Genomic DNA, 5,623 nt, shown 5'->3' with positions numbered 1-5,623 from the left:
AAGGTACGGAGGTGCCGTTCCCCTCACAGCTCCGTAGGCAAGCACCATGGTCTTGTAGCGGATGCGAGCTTCAACTGGAAGCCAGTGGAGAGAGCGGAGGAGCGGGGTGACGTGAGAGAACTTGGGAAGGTTGAACACCAGACGGGCTGCGGCGTTCTGGATGAGTTGTAGGGGTTTGATGGCACAGGCAGGGAGCCCAGCCAGCAGCGAGTTGCAGTAATCCAGACGGGAGATGACAAGTGCCTGGATTAGGACCTGCGCCGCTTCCTGTGTGAGGCAGGGTCGTACTCTGCGAATGTTGTAGAGCATGAACCTACAGGATCGGGTCACCGCCTTGATGTTAGTGGAGAACGACAGGGTGTTGTCCAGGATCACGCCAAGGTTCTTAGCACTCTGGGAGGAGGACACAAGGGAGTTGTCAACCGTGATGGCGAGATCATGGAACGGGCAGTCCTTCCCCGGGAGGAAGAGCAGCTCCGTCTTGCCGAGGTTCAGCTTGAGGTGGTGATCCGTCATCCACACTGATATGTCTGCCAGACATGCAGAGATGCGATTCGCCACCTGGTTGTCAGAAGGGGGAAAGGAGAAGATTAATTGTGTGTCATCTGCATAGCAATGATAGGAGAGACCGTGTGAGGATATGACAGAGCCAAGTGACTTGGTGTATAGTGAGAATAGGAGAGGGCCTAGAACAGAGCCCTGGGGGACACCAGTGGTGAGAGCACGTGGTGCGGAGACAGATTCTCGCCACGCCACCTGGTAGGAGCGACCTGTCAGGTAGGACGCAATCCAAGCGTGGGCCGCGCCGGAGATGCCCAGCTCGGAGAGGGTGGAGAGGAGGATCTGATGGTTCACAGTATCAAAGGCAGCAGATAGGTCTAGAAGGATGAGAGCAGAGGAGAGAGAGTTAGCTTTAGCAGTGCGGAGAGCCTCCGTGACACAGAGAAGAGCAGTCTCAGTTGAATGCCCAGTCTTGAAACCTGACTGATTAGGATCAAGAAGGTCGTTCTGAGAGAGATAGCAGGAGAGCTGGCCAAGGACGGCACGTTCAAGAGTTTTGGAGAGAAAAGAAAGAAGGGATACTGGTCTGTAGTTGTTGACATCGGAGGGATCGAGTGTAGGTTTTTTCAGAAGGGGTGCAACTCTCGCTCTCTTGAAGACGGAAGGGACGTAGCCAGCGGTCAAGGATGAGTTGATGAGCGAGGTGAGGTAGGGGAGAAGGTCTCCGGAAATGGTCTGGAGAAGAGAGGAGGGGATAGGGTCAAGTGGGCAGGTTGTTGGGCGGCCGGCCGTCACAAGACGCGAGATTTCATCTGGAGAGAGAGGGGAGAAAGAGGTCAAAGCACAGGGTAGGGCAGTGTGAGCAGGACCAGCGGTGTCGCTTGACTTAGCAAACGAGGATCGGATGTCGTCAACCTTCTTTTCAAAATGGTTGACGAAGTCATCCGCAGTGAGGGAGGAGGGGGGGGGGAGGGGGAGGAGGATTCAGGAGGGAGGAGAAGGTAGCAAAAAGCTTCCTAGGGTTAGAGACAGATGCTTGGAATTTAGAGTGGTAGAAAGTGGCTTTAGCAGCAGATACAGAAGAGGAAAATGTAGAGAGGAGGGAGTGAAAGGATGCGAGGTCCGCAGGGAGGCGAGTTTTCCTCCATTTCCGCTCGGCTGCCCGGAGCCCTGTTCTGTGAGCTCGCAGTGAGTCGTCGAGCCACGGAGCAGGAGGGGAGGACCGAGCCGGCCTGGAGGATAGGGGACAGAGAAAATCAAAGGATGCAGAGAGGGAGGAGAGGAGGGTTGAGGAGGCAAAATCAGGAGATAGGTTGGAGAAGGTTTGAGCAGAGGGAAGAGATGATAGGATGGAAGAGGAGAGAGTAGCAGGAGAGAGAGAGCGAAGGTTGGGACGGCGCAATACCATCCGAGAAGGGGCAGAGTGAGAAGTTTTTGATGAGAGCGAGAGGGAAAAGGATACAAGGTAGTGGTCGGAGACTTGGAGAGGAGTTGCAATGAGATTAGTGGAAGAACAGCATCTAGTAAAGATGAGGTCAAGCGTATTGCCTGCCTTGTGAGTAGGGGGGGAAGGTGAGAGGGTGAGGTCAAAAGAGGAGAGGAGTGGAAAGAAGGAGGCAGAGAGGAATGAGTCGAAGGTAGACGTGGGGAGGTTAAAGTCACCCAGAACTGTGAGAGGTGAGCCATCCTCAGGGAAGGAACTTATCAAGGCGTCAAGCTCATTGATGAACTCTCCAAGGGAACCTGGAGGGCGATAAATGATGAGGATGTTAAGCTTGAAAGGGCTGGTAACTGTGACAGCATGGAATTCAAATGAGGAGATAGACAGATGGGTCAGGGGAGAAAGAGAGAATGTCCACTTGGGAGAGATGAGGATTCCAGTGCCACCACCCCGCTGGCTCGATGCTCTAGGGGTATGCGAGAACACGTGGGCAGACGAGGAGAGAGCAGTAGGAGTAGCAGTGTTATCTGTGGTGATCCATGTTTCCGTCAGCGCCAGGAAGTCTAGGGACTGGAGGGTAGCATAGGCTGAGATGAACTCAGCCTTGTTGGCCGCAGACCGGCAGTTCCAGAGGCTGCCGGAGACCTGGAACTCCACGTGGGTCGTGCGCGCTGGGACCACCAGGTTAGAGTGGCAGCGGCCACGCGGTGTGAAGCGTTTGTATGGCCTGTGCAGAGGGGAGAGAACAGGGATAGACAGACACATAGTTGACAAGCTACAGAAGAGGCTACGCTAATGCAAAGGAGATTGGAATGACAAGTGGACTACACGTCTCGAATGTTCAGAAAGTTAAGCTTACGTTGCAAAAAATCTTATTGACTAAGATGACGAAAATGATACAGTACTGCTGGCTGGTGGAGTAGGCTAGCTAGCAGTGGCTGCGTTGTTGACTTTGTTTGACCGTGTAGCTGGCTAGGTGTAGCTGGCTAGGTGACCTCGATAGTTTCAGTACTACACCTTGTCATGATACAAAAGCAACTTTGTAGCTAGCTAACATAACACTAATCAAGACGTTCCTTTGTAATGTATTTAGTTTCTACAGTGTTACTAGTTGGCTGGGTTTGGAAAAAATGGCGTCGCGGGGGACGCCAATAGCTGGCTAGCTAACCTCGGTAATTACTAAACTACACAATTATCAAGCTATGACAAAGACAACTATGTAGCTAGCTAGCCAACACTGCACTAGTCAAATCGTTCCGTTGTAAAGTATTGGTATCTACAGCGCTGCTAGTCGGTTACGGTTGGCTAGCTGTTTGCTAGCTAGCTAGCAGTGGGTTAATGATGACTAGGTGTGTTGACTACGTCTGGCGTCGCGGCTGGCTAGTTACTAATAATTACTCTAAACTACACAATTATCTTAGATGCAAAGACAGCAAAGACAGCTATGTAGCTGGCTCACTAACACTACACTAATCAAGTCGTTCCGTTGTAAAGTATTAGTGTCTAGAGCGCTGCTAGTCGGTAACGGTTGGCTAGCTGTTTGCTAGCTAGCTAGCAGTGGGTTAATGATGACTAGGTGTGTTGACTACGTCTGGCGTCGCGGCTGGCTAGTTACTAATAATTACTCTAAACTACACAATTATCTTAGATGCAAAGACAACTATGTAGCTGGCTCACTAACACTACACTAGTCAAGTCGTTCCGTTGTAATGTAATAGATTCTACAGTGCTGCTAGTCGGTGGAAGTTGGCTGGTTGGCTAGCTAGCAGTGTTGACTAGCTAGCTAGCAGTGATGACTATGTTAGGAGGACGAAGATAGCTAACTTCGATAATTACTCTAAGCTACACGATTATCTTTGATACAAAGACGGCTATGTAGCTAGCTAAGAAAAGAATTGCTCGGATCAAACAAATCAAACCGTTGTAATGTAGTGAAGTGTAATATTACCTGTGGAGTGAAGCGTAGTGCGACTGCTCGCTCCAAACCGGATGCAGTATAGTGGTGAGCATAGCTGCCTTCCAAGCAGTTGACCTGGGTTTGATTCCTGGCCAATGCAAAGAGTGAGATATTCACTAGTTTTAGGGGCTGGGTGTCATTTCAAGTGTATTACATTGGAATCAATGTCCTTGTTCGTGGAAGTCAGATTTGCTCTTACTTTTTGCAGGTTTTCTAAATGAAGTGCGATATTGAGCCAACTAGTGAATATCACAATAGATACGCAGTCCATCGCTTAAACCATTCAGCCACCTCGTCCTGCGCCCAAGAGGTGGCTGTTTGCAACCAGTAGCCAGAGATCTGCCTGTCTGAGCTTGTTAAAAGATCTGCAAAAGGGCTCATCCGGGATTTGAACCCGGGACCTCTCGCACCCGAAGCGAGAATCATACCCCTAGACCAACGAGCCTTACACAAGAATAAAATTGTTTTGCTTTCTGCGGAAATAACAATGAGGATATCAATTGTTCTTGTCCATGGTGCTTGGAAAGATTGAACCTCATGTGAGTGTTTGTGCTATACTTGTGAGCATAGCAGTCTTCCAAACTGTTGACCAGGCTTCAGTTCAAATCTTTTGTATTTCATCTGCTGTGTCTTTCACACTCTGTCTTCTTAAGCCGCGACAGCAAACTGATGATGAGTGTTGACAAATGAATATTGAGCAAAATGAGGTCCAATAAATATTTTAAAAGAGAAAATGAATAAATAAAACTTCAAAAAGAATGGAGCTCATTTATTTTGAGTCGATTGATGCATCAGTACGTGAATCAAAGTAAACGAATGTAAAAAATACCCATTCAAATCGATCAGTTTTCAACTAGAGAGATTGAAACGCGTCGTATCTGTCTCAAGCCTCCATAACTGTTTATGTTACACCCCCACATCTGCAATAAATGGTGGTGGAGCTAGAGCGGTGTTTGTCAAACCATGAGACATACCAATAATCGGTCTTCTCACAAAAACAATGCCCAATGCAAAGAGTGAGATATTCACTAGTTTTCGGGGCTGGGTGTCATTTCAAGTGTATTACATACATGAAGGGACATCACGTGCGCCATCCGTATGGTTAGTGAGAAAGTCCATGTTGCAAATGTACGCTCCCTTACTAGACGTCCGACCACGTCCGATAAATCCGCGGACGGCGTCGGGCCGCTCACAGGGGCCGGATCTTCCAGGAAGTCATCGAACGGAGTCTCTCGGACCTTCCGTTTCCGTTTAATTAAATTTTCAAATTTTGGTCATTTCCTTGCAGTCCCGGATTATTCCACGAGAGGGCGTATGGAATCATATTGCAAATGTAACATATATCACCAATCGCGACACGGCTTTTTCTCCTAAACGGAAGATAATTCGAAGACGAAACTCGGTCTGCGTGGGTTTGGCATAGTGGGCAGTTGGCCCCGAACAGGATGGAGTCGAGGCCTCGAAGCTTTTCGAGTTAAGGCTATTTTTCTGGGATTGAAAGTCAAACAGGAAAATAGAGTGCTGATTTGACCGCTTCACATCAAACTACATGAGCCTACGGTGTCAGGAGAAAAGGAACCATGCATTTACCAATGTTCATTTCAGAGAAATTGTACAATGACAAATTGGTGATATTCAACAACAATAGGTTTTTTTTCAAAAAAGTTGCATATCCAGTTGCAGCGTGTTCAGATGAGTCCGTTAAGGCAGGTTTCGGAGCTCTG

The 5,623-nt window shown here is 48.7% G+C and overlaps 1 non-coding gene across 1 annotated transcript; it reads right to left on the bottom strand.

Moving 5' to 3' along the window:
- Nucleotides 1–4,272: 4,272 nt before the first annotated feature.
- On the bottom strand, nucleotides 4,273–4,344 carry trnap-cgg (transfer RNA proline (anticodon CGG)). Its single transcript has one exon. It is a non-coding gene; the product is annotated as a tRNA-Pro (tRNA).
- Nucleotides 4,345–5,623: the final 1,279 nt, after the last annotated feature.

The sequence above is a fragment of the Salmo trutta genome, chromosome 6, assembly GCF_901001165.1.
Source record: "Salmo trutta chromosome 6, fSalTru1.1, whole genome shotgun sequence".
NCBI lineage: Eukaryota > Metazoa > Chordata > Actinopteri > Salmoniformes > Salmonidae > Salmo > Salmo trutta.
The sequence above is the reverse complement of the archived record's forward strand: the minus strand, read 5'-3'. Positions and strand labels throughout refer to the sequence as shown.